We start from the raw sequence: 17,825 nt of genomic DNA on the forward strand, positions 1-17,825 counted from the left end.
ATGCTAATAGGGGATTGTCGGGTGCCAGATCTGGACAATGTACCTCTGCACTCTACTTCCAAAACTTCACCAGCATATTTTTGGCCAACACTAACAGGGTCATGGAAATTGTGCAGCCTGTGATGATGCCTCTCTCCAGACAATGCAACTCCGATGTTGGACAAAAGTTGTCATAATAGTCAAGGATGAGTTTGCAGACCTTGTCCAGGACATGGTATCTGCTCAAGGACAATTCCACCAACTTGTGTGGGATTGACCTATCTGCATTGACGAGGTCCAGCCAGCGTACTGCCAAATTGCCCATGCTCTCTCAGGCCATCGGTGTGTGAATGGCTAAATGTGAAGCACATTGTAAAGGGCTTTGAGAAGTCTTCAGTAACCTGGAAAGTGTTACATAAAAGCAGACCGTTAAACATTTTGTGTACTAAAAAGAGAAGAAATGACGGCCAAAATACAGATGGGAAGAGACGTCTATTTAAAGGACAATTATTTCCCTGCAGTATAGTTTACGAATACAGTTGATACTGTGATGAAGAGAGAGAACGATGCATGCACACGCTTTTAGACACACTCACACACCGACACACACTTACATAAAGAAAATCCCCGATGGCCAGACTAAGAGTAAGAATAATAAAAAGAAGAAAAACTAATTGACTGATTACATCCATTGTTACAAAGAATGACAATACAAGTAAATTATTATTATTATTATTTATTGTGGGTTCTCTCTGTGTTTCTCTCTCTTTTCAACATTTTTGAAAATTGGAAGTGTTCTGCCCCCTGTTGTTCACTCACAGACACTCTCCCTCAGAAACACTGTTCAGATGGAACAATTTGGCTAGTAATCGCTTCAAAAAAAAAAAAAAAAAACTTAGCTTTGATGCCTGGTATGCACACCTGCGTGGGATGAGCAGAATGAATGCAGTCATGCCTGAATTCCGTCAAATTAGTAACACTGGCGGCCAGCATCAAATTTACAATTTGTTGCAAAAGAACATTTTGTCATTCCCTCCACTTTTGCTTCCTATTCTTTTTACAAATATCTGTGCGGTGGAGTGGGGGGATTGGGGTAACACAAACATGTCTCTTTCTTTACATGCTTTTTTCTGCATAAAATGGCACTGTCTTCCCTCATATCCCTATTAAATTTTATTTCAGCTGTTTTTACGTTACTTTCATTCATTCATTTATTTTCTGAACCCCTTATCCTCACTAGGGTTGCAATTGTGCTTGAGCTCAGTGGGCATGCGTCATGTTAGACGATCACAGGGCTTATTTATACCTGGTTCCTTGTTGATTAAACCATAATCATCTATCATACTTTTTTTCTGTTTTTAACATTGGACACATGTAAAATAAATTGCATTGAATGTCAATTCAATATATTCAGTATGTACTGTATTATACTGTACCCCACCAATGTTTGTTATTTTGACTATTATGTATTGTTTACATCATTGTCATTATGAGCCAATTATGTTGCTATTTTTTTAATACCACACCATTGAAGGTGGATCTGCTTTTTGTAACCTGAAAGACTGAATTTAAAAAAAGGGGCTCAGGGGAGGGTTTTTAGAACTGGTTGGAATTCCCCATCCGATGGTTGGGAACAGTCCTCCTCTGTTCTTCCTGCAATTTCAAAATCCATATTTCGACTGTCTACTAAACTATAAACGTATCCTAAAGACTGCTGGTACAGGTGCTCCACTACTTGCAAACAAGATACGTTTTGGACGATCGTTCGTAAGTTGAATTTGTTCGTAAGTTGAAAAAGCGATCCAACCATTTTCTTATTCCACTTTCATTTCAAATGAAATGGCTCGCCTCTTCTTTACACTTTACACAAACCATATTGAATGAATGCACAAGATATTAAACAATAAAAATATCTTAGTGTGCTGGAGATACAGTACTGTATGTTTACAAACTAACTGGGACTGTGACAGGAAGAGGAAGTTGGGTGAGCTCTCACAGCGCCACACGCCGATAGCGGCGGAAAGAAGCACTTCAGTAAGTCAAGTCAAGTCATTTTTATTTGTATAGCCCTAAATCACGAAGAGTCTCAAAGGGCTTCACAGATTATTACACTATATTACACAGACCATTTTTCAGAATATTATTATACATTCCCCTGCTCTGGAGCCGACGAGATGGTCTGGAGCCGACGAGAAGAGTAGGTTATTCATATGCTATAGAGTAGAAGTGAGTTTTAAGCTTAGATTTAAACATTTCCACTGAGGTTGCAGATCGGATCTCAGGGGGAAGAGCATTCCACAGCACCGGTGCCCGGATGGAGAACGCTCTCGAACCAGCAGAACACATCTTTGCTCTTGGGATCACCAGAAGACCGGCACTCTCAGAACGTAGGCTTCGGACCGGGACATAGGGGGAAATCAGATCTGAAAGATAAGAGGGAGCAAGTCCATGTATGATTTTGTATAATACTAAGAGAACCTTGAAATCACATCTAAGGCTAACTGGGAGCCAATGCAGGTTAGCCAAAATCGGTGTGATGTGATCGGACTTTTTTGTCCTAGTTAAAAGTCTCGCTGCTGCATTTTGTACCAGCTGAAGAGACTTGATTCTAGACTTCGGGAGACCAGAGCGTAGTGCATTACAGTAATCGAGACGGGAGGTAACAAACCCTTGAATTATAATTTCCGCATCAGACTGAGACAGTATAGAACGAATTTTAGCAATGTTACGAAGATGGAAGAAAGCGGTTCTAGTAAGTTTCTTTACATGCGTTTCAAAGGATAGATCGGGAAAATATGACACCTAAATTTTTAACTGAGTCACTCTGTGTGATGTGACATTTGTCAATGTTCACAGCAGTTTTTGAGAATAAGTCGCGGCATTTAGATGGACCAATGACTAACATTTCGGTCTTTTCAGAGTTAAGACGCAAGAAATTTTGTGGCATCCACTCTTTTATCTCAATGAGGCAGGCCTCCAAATTTCCACAGTTTAGTGTGGCAGATTCCTCCAACGGAAGATATAGTTGAGTGTCGTCTGCGTAGCAGTGGAAACTGATATTGTACTTGCGTATAATATCCCCTAATGGAAGCATGTAAATGCTGAAAAGAAGGGGGCCAAGCACTGAACCCTGTGGAACACCACAGATAACACTAAAGGGCTCAGATGTCATTTCGTCATATTTAACACAGTGCGTCCTATCTGAGAGGTAGGATCTGAACCATGAGAGGACGGTTCCTGAGAGACCAATCCATTTTTCCAACCGTTCTAGTAGGAAATCGTGGTGCACTGTGTCAAAAGCAGCACTAAAATCCAGCAGCAGCAAAAGTAATGAAGCGCCAGAATCCATTGCCAGTAGGAGATCATTTGTTACCTTGATCAGAGCTGTCTCAGTAGAGTGGTTAGCCCTGCATCCTGATTGCATAGATTCAAAAAGGTTATTCTCGGTTATGAAATCATTCAGCTGCTGTGCCACTACTTTTTCAAGTACTTTAGAAAGGAAAGGTAGGTTTGACACAGGTCTATAATTACAAAATATTTCTGGATCAAGGTTGGGTCGTTTCAGTGTGGGTTTAATAACGCCGGACTTAAAAGCTGCTGGAACTACACCTGAGGAGAGTGATATGTTTATAATATTTAGAACCGAAGGTCCAAGGACGCCAAAAAGACCTTTAATAAGTGAACCTGGGAGCGGGTCGAACTGGCAAGTTGTCGGTTTGGCCGTATTCACCACCTGTTTGAGATCATCAAGTGACGGTTCACTAAAACTGGACAAATTCCCTGGACAGCCACCCTGTCGTGCATCTGTAGATTTCAGCCCTTTAATATGTGTTGTATTAATAATGTCTTTAGCAATTTCTTCCTGTATGCATTGAATCTTCTTAGTAAAGAAGACAATTAAGTCATGAGCAGAGTGCGTCGAACTATCTGGGATAGTCTGTTGCCTTGTAAGTTATGCTACAGTGTCAAAAAGGACTTTGGGATTGTTCTTTTGTGACACAATCACCTTCGAAAGGTAGGCCGATTTTGCAGAGGCAAGGGCCGCTTTATACTTATACTGTCACACCAGGTTTGATGGAAAACCTCAAGCTTGGTAGCGCGTCATTTTCTTTCCAATTTCCTGCATTCTTGTTTAAGGGTTCTAGTTTCATCAGTAAACCAAGGCCGTGCGTCTTTTAGGTCGTGATTTAAGCCTTATGGGCGCTATTGAATCTAGGACACTAGCCAGGGTAGTATTAAACTCATTCCTGAGTAAGTCAATAGAGCCATTGTATGAAGGAAAGGACGCAACTGCTCAAGGAAGGAGTTCAAAGAGCTCAGAAACTGTGCCAGTGCTTATATTTTATTATATCCCCTAAATCCTTCAGCTTTTTTAGCACTACATTTAGCTAGCACCTCAAATGTAACTAAATAATGATCCAAGATCACGGTAGTACACGGTAACACTATAATGTTTGAGGTTAAAACTCCTCGAGTCAGAACCAAGTCTAGCGTGTTTCCATCTTTATGGGTTGGCAAATCAACCAGTTGATTGAAACTAAATGCATCAATTAGAGACGAAACGCAACAGTAAGTGAACTGAGTGGGGAGTTCATATGAATGTTAAAGTCCCCCATAATTATAATTTTGTCTGCATAGGTTACTAGTTCAGACAAAAGTTCAGCAAATTCGTCTAAGAAAGTTGTGTATGGCCCAGGTGCGCGATAGATAGTTATTACATAAATTGACAATACATACCACATAACAAGAGCCTCAAACGCCTTGTAATTATTAGAGGTACAAGGAGTAAATTTTAGCGTTTTTTCAGAAATGAGCGCGACACCGCCACCCTTCTTCAACGTGCGTGCTACATGGCTACTCATGTAGTCTGGGGGGGAAGCATAATTTAGCGGTAAAAACTCATCCGGGCGTAACCAAGTTTCACAAAGACCGATACAGTTAAGTTTATAATCACGAATAATGTTATCAACAAGTAAAGCTTTAGGAGCAAGCGATCTAATATTTAAAAGACCAAATTTTAGCTTTGCTGAATCATTTGACTTAGCTGAAGTCTTTGTAGAGATCGTCACAAGATGTCGCCGTTCGTCAGCGTTGAGTTTAAAGCGTTGGTTGTCCGTCGAGGAATGAATGGTGGAATTAGTAACATCTTCGCGTCCTTCTTGCTCCTTCGACTTCGCACGCTTCACACATTTACCCGCACGGCAACCACGCTTCTGTTTTCTGTCTCTACGGCGCCTGCGTCGTCGTTTCGAAGGAGTTGTTGTCCAGAGAGACGTTGAATTTCTTTGTAGCTCGTTCGGGATATTATAGGCGGTGTAAAAAGTGCCCGAAAAGTCGAAATTTAGACGCCCACCCAATCGAATACGTTCATCCCGACTAAGTCTTATTGGCCACGCATGTGTCCAAAAAAGAAAGCAAAAAAGACAAGAGAACGGTAGTAAATAGAAGATTTGCTGGAGAGCATCGAGCCGCAGCATCCATTGTATGCGCCGCCATCTTGCAGTACTCGGAAAAAGCTGCACAAAACAAAATCTAACTTACAGCAATGTCCGTATATTTTTTGACATCCTGAAAAAAAATGTTCGTATTTACCGTTGTTCGTAATTCGAATGTTCATAAGTAGGGGAGCCTCTGTATAGCCTATGAGGGGTACTATAATTCCTGTCATATGGCATTTATTATGCCACTTTAGTGACTTCACAAGTTTGTGTGAGATTAAACTTGTTTTTGAAGCATGAAGTCAGGTGGAGTAATTGTACAAGTAATTATGATAATGAAAAACTGTTCTTGTGTAGCGAGGAAGTGAGATCAGACCTTCGGAGTTGCTACTAAGAGTATTTCTGTTTGGACATGAGAAGTTCAACAATATCTTTAGGCATCATCATTCAACACAAGACATTTCCTCCATGCTGCTGGAGGCCTGCCAGTGACATTGTCCATTGGAACAAAAATTTTAAGTCATATGCTGTATACCGTAAATGCACAGAAACATATTTGGATGCTTTATGTCTGCTTTTGTGACCCAAAAAATGGTAAAAGCAACTGATGTTTTTTTAAAGGCTTAAACGATCTATGACAGCGGTCAGCAACCTTTTTGGTGTAGAGTGCCACTTTCAAATGTCCTAAATCAGTGTGCCACACCAACATTAATGACTCACACAACCTTTTTTTAATATCCAACAGAGCTGTCATGTTACACCAGTCCAAATATACAACATGGATATACATTTTAATCCTATGACTCAGTGTTTTTCAACCCTTATTGAAGAAAGGTACACTTTTATTTATAAAAAAGTTTTGAGGCACAGCGGCCGCCGAAATTGTTTGAAAATGAAGTTAAGTCAAATATTTCACTGTACAACCTCATAAGCAGATGATTAGTATATAAAAAGAAGAAAATAGATAGATAGATAGAGATAGATAGATACTTTATTCATCCCCGAAGGGAAATTCACATTTCCAGCAGCATCCCTGAGCTGAGAACAATACAATAATAAAGCAAAAGAATACAATATACAAATACCCAGTGTGACGTGCAAATGCCCACTGTAGCGTGTTATATAGAATAACTAAAGAGTGCTACACAGAATACATATTGCAATAAGATTCGGTAATATGCAATGTAGGTGGTGTGGTTCAGTTTGTTGGTTTACAAGAACAGGACAACACAATAAGCAGAACCATGTACTTTGTGGATAGACACAAGAGACCTACCAGGCGTGAGAGAGCTGTAAAGTCGCCAAGTGTGACGAAACTACTGAAGCATTGGAGCAGACTCACCATACAGAATGGCATGCTCTACAAAATAAGGAAAGATCCTCGCATGGCCAAGAAAATTTTCCAGTTTGTGGCGCCTGACTCATTGAAACAGAAAGTCCTCCACGGTTTACATGGCTCAGCAGGTCACCAAGGCCAAAACCGTACTTTGTCTCTGGTGAGGCAACGATTCTTCTGGAATGGCATGGAACACGATGTTTTGAACTATGTTAAATCCTGTCAGCGTTGTATATTAGGGAAAACACCGGAACCACACAACCGTGCACCACTCAAGAACATAGTCACCTCTGAGCCTATGGAGTTGGTCTGTATAGACTTTTGGACTGCTGAGCAAGAGAACAAGTCTGTAGATGTCCTGGTCGTAACTGATCATTTCTCCAAGATGGCGCACGCCTTCCCTTGCAGGAATCAAACCGCCAAACAAGTTGCTCGCCGTCTGTGGCAGGATTTCTTTCTTGTCTATGGTTTCCCTCGGCATATCCACTCTGATCATAGAGCCAATTTTGAGAGCAAACTGATCAAAGAGCTTCTAGAGATGGCTGGGGTGCAGAAATCCCATACGACTCCGTACCACCCCATGGGAAATGGTATCGCAGAACGATTTAACAGAACATTGGGAGATATGATCAGAACCCTTCCCCCTCAGCCCAAAGCAAAGTGGCCACAAATGCTGCAGAAGCTCACCTTCTGCTATAACTGCACAGAGCATGAGACAACAGGGTTTGCACCGTTCTACCTAGTGTTTGGTAGGATCCCTCGTCTCCCTGTCGATGTCATGTTTCAACATGCTAGTACCAATGATGCTGTTGTCAGCTACTCTGACTTTGTAACCCATCTGAAGAAGGATCTAAATGAAGCTGCTTAGATTGTACGGAGGAATACTCTCAGAGAACAGACTCGCCATGCCAAGCTGTACAACCGTAGGGCCAAAGGATCACCCCTCGTCGTGGGAGACCGGGTGTTGATCGCCAACAGAGGTGTCCCAGGGAAACGCAAGGTTGCAGATAAGTGGGAGTTGACCCCGTATGAAGTCATATCAGTCAAGCCTGATCTCAATGTCTATAGAGTCAAGGATTGCCTGACGGGCAAAGAGAAGATAGTTCACAGGAATTTGCTGCTCTCTGTTAGCTTCTTGTCCTGTGAGGGAGATATGGCCAACGAATCTGAACACTCAGGGTGTGACGCTGCTACGCATGGAAGTGATGTATGTCCTGATTTACCTGACGCGGTCGAAGGCAGTGATGTCCGTACAGTAAACTGGGTGATACAGTCAGGCGAAGAGCAAGTTCATTCAGAGATGGAGGATAACTCACTAGACAGCAAATCTGATGTCCAGTCTGACTCTCTCAGAGTCGATACATCCAGTCAAGGAAGTCAGCACATCCCCGAACAAGATGATGATCATACTGCAAGTGACAATGTTCATCAATCAACTAAAAATGAATGTGAATAACAAGTGGATAGACCTGTAGCCATCCATGACTTTAACTTTTTGCCACAAGAATTAACCATTCTTCATTAACAATGAACTACAATCAAAAAACAAGTGCTATAGACAGCTACCATACCATTCATCAATAATATCTTGTTGCAGAAAATATTAAAACTTGAAATAACAGCAGCAAAGCATAAGGCACGTGCGCGCGCACACACGCGCGCACACGTGCACACACGCTTCTTAAAAATATTCGCCATCAGTAAATGGCTTTCTGTGATTTGCTACGCAGTGAGCAATGGGGGGGAAAATTGTGAGCAATTCGAGCTGCGAGCACAATCCTGCAACAAATTAAGCAACTCTGTCTGGTTCAAATTTTGCTCATATGAAGAGGTACTACTGTAGTTCATGGCTTTCCACTTATTTAAATCAATATTTTTAAAAATCAATTAAATTGTGATTCCACAGTTCAGTTCCACAGGAGCCTGATAACGGTGTTACAGGAAATACTAAAACAAGAGTTTGTTGCCATGGAGCCCAATTGGCCTCGCCCGTGTGGTGCCAGCTGCTGCGCATTGACAGATTGGCTTTTCGTCTATTTAAGCTCAGTGCTCTCACTCTTCCTTTGTCAGTCCGTCAACGAACCTCTGCCCCGCAAGACGTGGGTTTTGACTCGGTCCTGTTTCCTGTTGGTATTTCCTGTCTGGTATGGTTCCCGTTTATTTTGTCCTGTTCAATATTGGATTCCAGTTTCATTCCTGTCTGGTTTGTCCTGTTTAATTTTGATACCCTGTTTTAATATCATTCCTCTCTGTCCCGTTGTTTATTATCGGTTTCCAGTTTCGTTCCCTTCTAGTATGTCCTGTTTTTTTTTGACATCCTGTTTTGATATCAATCCTGTCTGTCCCGTCCTATCCGATATCTGCTTGGGCTTTTGGTATCAATCTTTCCACGCCAGACTGCTGCCTAACGTGCATGACTCCCCAATTCCCGTAAAATAAAAGGCTTGTGTGAGAAACGTCACACATTTGGGTCCTGATCCTGTTCCAGTTCATGACACATAAACCTCCATCGCATATAAGCAAACCCCTAAAAATGCTTTTCATGTGTGTATATAGATAGATAGATGGATACATGGATACATGGATAGATGGATAGATGGATAGATATTTTAGAAGAAATTAAAACCATCAATAAAGCTTATACCAAGCATCAATCATGATTTAACTATATAGTTAATAAAAATTAATGTACTGTTTAAAAGCTAAAAATATAACACTTAAACCATTTACAATACCTTCCAACATCATTCAATAGTAGACACCAGTAAACTATTTTTTAAATTTTGCAATCTGTTGCTTCTTTGACTCATTTGTCAAATGGATCTCGACCCATCAGTTGAGTAACACTGCATTAGTTAACACATTAACTCAGTGAAATCAAAATTTCCCCTTTGTTTTTACACATGGAAAATATATAAACAGATGTAAAGATGGGATAATAGTTTTACATATTGAGTAGGTTCACCCACTAACATTGACACAAAAAAAGGAAATTATGAAATGATCTGCATTTCTATAGCGCTTTTCAAGCCAATGACTTCCCAAAGCGCTTTACAGTGTGCTTCACATTTCCCAATAGCGGCCTTGTATTGCAGCCATGTAAGACGCTAACCTGCTTATTGGGGGTATTAGGGGTTCAGTGTCTTACCCAAGGACACTTCGACATGTAACACGGACAAGCCGGGATTCGAACTGTGATCCCTTGATCCCAAGACGAGCGCTCTACCTCCTGAGCTACTGCCGCCCCTATCTATCTATATTCACACCGTCATTGAAAAAAAAAACAAGTGCCGGTGATAGTTCATTATTTGCTGTTTGATTGCTTAAGCAGCTCTTCCTGGGGAACACCAAGACAGCACATTGGCCTTGATTGGACCAACCTCTGTAATGGATAACATTTATCAAACCCTGAGACCTTTAATTTAGTCATTTCTCACACTGTTTGCGCTGCTTGATTAGAATGATGAACTCTCATCCCTCTCGCCACTTAGACTAGCTCTGAATGGGTATCTCAAATTGAATAAGTAGATCTTCTACCTTGAGTGATGAAAGTCCTCACTCTCACGGACTGTTGAAACAGCTTTTCCAGCCAGAAGATTTGGCTTACTTACATTTATACGTAATTTCTATCATGGTAACTACTCAACCAGAATGTCAGATTTGATCAAGTCCTTGATACTATAGACCACTCCTTCTCGATTGATTTGACTTCAGACCAACCATTTCACCCTAATGACAAACTGTGACTCAAATGAAGAAAAAAACCCTACTTCTCAAATACATCCAATAAAACAGGGGTGTCCAAACTTTTCATAAAGCGGGCGAGATTTTGTAGGCTGAAAATGCGTGAGGGCTGTCTATACAGTCTGCCATTCGTTGAACAGCCTTTGATAAATTAACCCTCTGTCGAAGGTTTGCAATGCTTGGCGATCAGAGTCACCACCTCGTAGATCCCTTTTGTAAAATTTACATTTGACACACAGGGACTCGTAAAAAAGCGCTGCTTTGCCATTAAAACAGCTTCTAGTTGTTTCACCTTTTCATAGCGTTCGTTTCCAATTAGCTTTTTATAGTCAGCATGTTTCGTCTGGCAGTTTTTCTTAACATTATTTGATTTGAAAACACCCACAGTCTCTTGGCAAATTAGGCAGACGCAGTTGTTTTGGATTTTGGTGAAAACAACTAAGATTTTCACTTGTCTTGTCTGGCCCTCAAAGTCAACTTACTTTTTTTATTTACATTGGCATGTTGGAAATTGGGTGGACTAAGATTCTCAAAGAAAGCCAAGACCAAGGTGGTCAAAGGGCTACTGCCATTATCTGGTAAAATGGTGATTTTTAAATTTTTTTTTACAAATCTATTTTTCAATGCAGTCAACATTACTGGCAAGCCACATATTGTTAATTGTATAACAGTGGGTGTGGGCCAGCAACAATGTGATCCCGGCTGTAATTGGCCCCCGGGCAGCACCCCAGACATTCTCGTATTAGTTTTCTCCATGTTTGGGACAAAAGTTTAGAGCAGGGGTCGGGAACCTATGGCTCACGAGCTATATATGGCACTTTCTATGAGTACCTGTGGCTCAGAGACAAATTTGATTGCATGCAAAATTTCTCCATCTCGTTCAAAACATGAGCTATTAATCCTGTTCAGATACACGCAAAGCCAAACCAAGGCTGAATTTCAAAGCAGTACTTTGCAGAATATAAATAAAATAAATAAAATAAAAATTTAAATTTAAAAATTAAAAAAAAATCGTTTTGGCTGTACAACGCTAAAGAATCCTTTATATAAAAGCTCACTATGTAATCTGTGTTCAGTGTTTAGATACCTTATGATGAATCCACAGAACAAACTGTAAATACGACAATACACCGGAAAGAGAACTTCAAGTTATTTGATTGGGTGAGTGGGAGGGATGGGTGGAGCTATGCAAAAAGTGCAAGCACTAGGTTTGAAGCCTGAAATGTGGCAAACCTTGAATCTAACAAATTAAATGAAATTATTAATTTCAATTTGTGCATTGAGATGAGCTCATATTGTGTGTTGAATTGCTTTAAAATGTGGGAACTAACTAAATGAAAGTGCATTAGCGGTGTGGCTTGTTTTTTCTATTCATTAGAGAGGCGGATCACTCAAAAGTCAGTCAACATTAATCTGTTTTCCGTACCGCTGGGCCATTCCTCACTCAGGTCGCAGGTACTCTAGTAATGTCTTATGGTTCATGCTGTACCACTTATGATAGAGATTATTGAAGGCGGCTATTTTAATTCTCTCTCCTGCACCATTTACAAGTAATCAGGAGAGTAGCCAAAATCTAAGCTGGTAGGCTCTAGCTCACTGTGACCCAAGACAAATTAGCGTATTTCTTGCACTATAAGGTGGACTGGATTATAAGGTTTATCCCCAAGGAGTAGTCATTTGCGCAGGTTTTTTTCCATATATAAGGCGCCCCAGACTATAAGGCACATGGTATTAAAACTATTGCAAGGGCTAAGGGTGCACAAATAAAAACGAGCCATATTAATCTATTACTGATCACAATTGGATAACATTCAATGCAATGGGTGTTGAACCCAGATCACAGCATGGAGTGAGCTAAAACCTATCCCATGGACCACAAAGGATACAGACAATATAGAAAATTAATTAGGTCTTCTCTTATCATACCAGACACGATACAAAATTGCAGATGTTATAATTGTGCAAGAATATGGTCAGACATTAAACCGGTCCATGTTACAGCCGATTTGCAAAGTCTTTACGAAGCGCACAAGATTCTGAATTGAATGACAAGAAAGGCATTGTAGGAAATAATTTGGTCATTCTGATTACATAAATGCATGACTTCAAGTATTCAAAACGTTTGTCACTTACAATGCTTGGTTTGAGTTGAGAAAAAGTGAAACAACATTCTCTCTACTCAATCATATTCGGTACTGTGACTAAAAATAGTGTGATACTGAGATAAAAACTAGTGCCTTTTCATGTGTTATTCCTAGAGGTCTTGTGGATAGGATTGGTGCTCTACCTGACACCATCTGGGTCCGACTCCTATTGCATTCAATGTTATGCAACCATTCATGTCCTTCGCGGCCTGTGATCAGGAATTGCTGCTCTTACCTTGTCTTTCTGGTTTGATCCCCATTGCCACCATTGTTATGCAAATGTTGTCAGCAATCCAATGTATCAACTTATCAATAATTGCACAAATATGGGAACACATTTCCAATTTTGTCCGCATAACAGACCCAACGGATTACAAGGGGCAAGTTCATATTACTGACCAATTTGGGGTTTTTGGGTGCGTTTGTAGTGTGAAGAAATACGGTAAGCAAGGACACCTGGACTTAATATTGCTTAGAATTTACAGAATTATGTGTGCCCACTAGAAGCCACTTATCTACTCTTATTATTTGTGCTAATTTTGTTATGCCATAATTCCGAGAGCTAACTGATTTGTCTTCTATCAAGCAGACTTGTTGTCAAACATGGCAACAATTTCAAGCATTTACAAGAACTTCATTCAAAACTCAAGCACTTTTCAATCCATGAAAACACAATATTAAATTCAAGCTTTTTTTAAAAGGATTTCAAGCATCCATACAAACCATGATAAATGCTTTCACTGTTTTGTGCGCTCGTTTAGGGTGGTGATGGACCTGGGGAAGAAGCTTTCTTAGCCTGATCGTCCTTGTTCTAAGGGACCTACCAGAGGGCAATAGGTCAAAAAGGTGGTGGCCAGGGTGGGACAAATCCTTTAAAATGTTGACGGCTCTGCTGCGTTTTTATTTTAGCTTAGTGAGTCATTTCACTCCAACTTACTTTTCTGATATGAGAAACACAGTGAACATCCCCCTATCATACAGACTAAATTTATTTCTTCAAGAATTGATCTCAACTTGTTTATATTGTTTTTGGGGGGTTTGTTTGCCGGTCAGCCTTTTTATGCTTGTAATGATTACAATACTTTACCTATTTTTATTCGACTTGTCTATCCCTCAATCATGCATTCCTGGCAAGCCATTCTTCTTTTACCCTTCCATCTCTCTCTCCTCCCAATCTCCGTTTCCCAATGTATGCATACTCTGATTAAATTTGGATTAGCTGGGGCACAGGATAGGCAAGAGAAGCTTTGGAGAGAATAATGACAAGACTGTCAAATGCTGTGGGAGTTGGGTAGTGGGAGGATAAGCGAATGAGTAGGTTACAGGAAAGTACAGGCATAGGAGAGACATTTTATGAGTCAAGGCAAAAAAAAAAAAAAGTGTGCATCCGGAAACTGCAACATATATATATATATATATATATATATATATATATATATATATATATATATATATATATATATATATATATATATATTAGGGGAGGGACGATATGCTTTGGTCATGATTCGACTATATCACGATACTCAGGAGCTTATTCGGTTTAGATAATTGTGATTCCACCAGTACAGTATTGCGATTCGATATAATTCCTAAAAAACAAGCAACCTAAATCATACACTTTTGGGACAATAAACCATGAATGATGGTCAAACAATGCACATCAGTCTGTGTCAGTCAGTCCGGAAGCTGACATTTGTTCAACTGAGACATTGTGAACATAGATGTACAGAGTGCAACAGTTTTACAGCCAAAAAACAGCAACAACTGAAAATTCAAAGTAACACAAATAGGGTCCTTTAATGATTATTTTTACAGGTAACACTGTTAGATGATAAAATAAAATAGAGCCCCTAAAAATACATTTTAAAAAACAGCATAAGAGTAATCTATCAAATTAAAATCAAGATCCTTGCATTTCAACATATTTCTTTCAAAACCCTGTGCTGCAAGTAAACAATGCTGTCCCAATTGATGCTTTCAGCTAATAAAGTATAACATTTGAGCAAAAACTGCCTTTATAAGAAAGCAGCTAAACTGTTAGCTTCAAAATCAAAGTCCTTGATATTCAAGTTTTACAAAACCCTGGATTGCAGATAAACACCAACAAACAAAACCTACAGCACTTTTTCATATAAGCAGGTAACAGGTAGGCTACTGTTACTTTTGGATTTAAAATTTATGGTCACCGGCCTTAGTTCTCATTGCTTGCTTTCTTCTTCCATTTTCCACTTCAGTTTGCATTCCCGCATTGTTACGTAAAAAAATTGAACATATATATATATATATATATATATATATATATATATATATATATACACACACGTATGTATACACAAAATTTTCTGTAGTTCAGTACTCGAGTGAGTGGAATCGAACAGACAGGCAGTTGTGTTATAGAACCTTGGTATATAATTGCAACTCACCAGCAACAGATTTATCCTACACTTGAAATGCAACAAAAATTAACAGTAAACAACATAGTAAAATATCAGCAATAATAGAATTTCATAAAATAAATCTAACTCGAATGGTTCGTTGTAGGGATGGGAATTCCGACTCTTATTTAGCTTGTCTCAAAAAAAAAGAGGAAGCTCTTTTAGCTCCTAAATGGCTCTTCAGTTTGTTTTCGTTGTTAAAGATATATTACCATGTATCATGTATAAATATAAAAAAGGGGGAAATAAAAAAAAATTACACTCACACGTTAACACTGAAAAACACAGAACACATAAATTAAAATATTTATAAATCTACAAAGAAAAAGACAAAATGCAAAAAAAATATAACCTTTTTTTATTCAACATATTCAAAGTCAACAGCACAAAATCTCTAAAAAATATATTTTGACCAATCACAAGAGAAATATAGCATCTTCAAGGGAACCAGCTCTCGATTGGTGAGTAGCCAGATCGCATTTCCAAGAACCGACTCAAAGAGATGCTGTCAAACCTTTTCTTTCGGTGCATAAGTATGAATACTTTATTTGTATTTGCTATCTTACCATATGGTGACATGATACGAAAGGAGGGGGAGAGCGGAAAACTGGTTTATTCAAAGTAGCACACTGATTTTGATTTGATTCAATGGCATTGTAACGGCAAAAAAAACTAGTGAGTTAGATACCCTGCTACTTGAAAAAAACGTCGTTACGTAACAGCGTTATTCCCAACACTGCCTAATTAGTGTGTGTGTGTGTATGTGTTAAGGACCCCAGAAGATACTGTTTTCCTCATTTGTGGTGACAAATAGGCAGCCTTTAGAGAAAGGGCGATCTGCTGTGCTGCAGTTGAACCTTGATATCTCATTTGGTCCTGATACATAAGTGCAGTCACAGCCCGCTGTTTCCCATCTGATGAAATGAGCAGGTAGTATTCGGTGTGGGCTGAAGAGAGCTAATCTAACACAGCACAACTGACTGGATGGATGCATGTGCTGCACATGGAAACAGCCTGCTGCTCTTTTTGTATTAGTCCTGGATTGTGTGTCACACACAGATCATGTCTGCATGGATTGTATTGTATTATTGGATACAATTTTGTGTCAGTCGACAATAGAATTTCAGCCCTACTTTGCACCACAGTTCGATTAGCTTTATTTATTAAACGGCTTTATGTTCCTATAAAAGGCTTTAATTCTCATTCGAACTTATTTGACATCTCTTTATGATTATTGATGAGAACAGTTAATTTTACTTGTGACTTTTTTCCTATCCATTTAATTTGTTACTTTTTTAGCTTTATAGAGGTCCACAAAAAATGAAAAGCTTGAAGCGTGCTACAACAGAACCACAACACATTGCTTCCGTTCTGGAGGCAGGGTGCGTTTATACGGCAACAATAATGATTTCTATTTGTTGCGGTACCTGTCTGGATGCTGGACTATATCTGTTCTAGATTAATTTTGCGTTAGTCGAGAGTCTAAGTAGTTGGCAGAACTGTGATTGAACTGCCTTTAAAATCATTGGCACATAGTTTTTGAAGGAAGGGAACTAATGGAAAGGTAGGCAAGAATAATGTAAAAAAAATTTGAGGGTAAAAACTAAAAATGTAAAATAGAATAATAACAGAAACATTGCCCCTTTGACAATCAAAACTTATAAAATAATGTTCAAATGACTCAAATGTTTTTTGATTGGTTAGATTTCAGAAAAAAATGCTTTACAAAATGCATTACTTACTCTAGTTGAGATTTGTTCTGCTCCAGACAAACGTGTTCCTTCATCCAACTTTCCACTGCCATAGATAGATAATCCATTGTGAGAAGTTGCTGTCACCTTGTGAGTGTTTTGGAGAACTACTTTAACATAATTTCATTGAAATCAAGGGGTTTATCCAAAGCCTGTCTTCTCTTCTTTCACAAACCGTTTGAAATTGCTCTTTCAGCCTAACGGTTGCAGGTTTACGATAATTTAAATAGCACATGTCAAACGTGGTAGTTAAAGGGTTTATACCTGTTTGACCTAAGGACCCACCATTCCACCCTATGACAAACTGTGACCACATATAGAGAAAAAAATTCAACTTCTCAAACGTTTCCCATGAAAGGACTTTGCAGGTTTAAGCCAGAGAGTAAAATATGTTCACCTTTTTTTTTCCAAAAACAAAATGACAGAAGAAAACCAAAACAACTTTAAGTACCGTACTCACATATAAGCCTACATTGCAAATGAGCGATCCCTTAAACTGCTTTCAAAAAGCCAAAGAAAAATCTAAAATATTAATAAATCCTGTACTTAAGCATTGGTAATTATTTAATTATTTAATTAATAAAGATCAACATAACTGTAAAAAGCCAAAAATATAAAAATTTTAAACCATTTACTGTACCTTCAGCAGCGCTTCAATGGTGCACTCGTAAACATTTTTGTATTTTGCAATTATGTCCTTCATCAACTCGATCCGGTTTTCAAATTTTTCTTCCCACTTTTTTGGGACCAATTATATGGGCAGAAAAACCAAAACAAACCAACAAAATAACAAAAATATGAGATGTGGTCCCTCTCAAACGCGCTGATTGAGTGAACAGGGAGAAGAGATTGAGCAGGGCATTGTAACCATCTACTGTTAAGGAGTCTAATCGACCCTCCGTTTTTTCTTATTCTAAGCCTTATTGGGCAGAGGAAAAAGCCCACGACCCACTGAAAACCAATCTGCAACCCACTTTTGGGTTTCGACCCACAAG

Source organism: Urocampus carinirostris, chromosome 1 (assembly GCF_059441175.1).
Source record: "Urocampus carinirostris isolate Australia breed hairy pipefish chromosome 1, RoL_Ucar_1.0, whole genome shotgun sequence".
NCBI classification, from domain to species: domain Eukaryota; kingdom Metazoa; phylum Chordata; class Actinopteri; order Syngnathiformes; family Syngnathidae; genus Urocampus; species Urocampus carinirostris.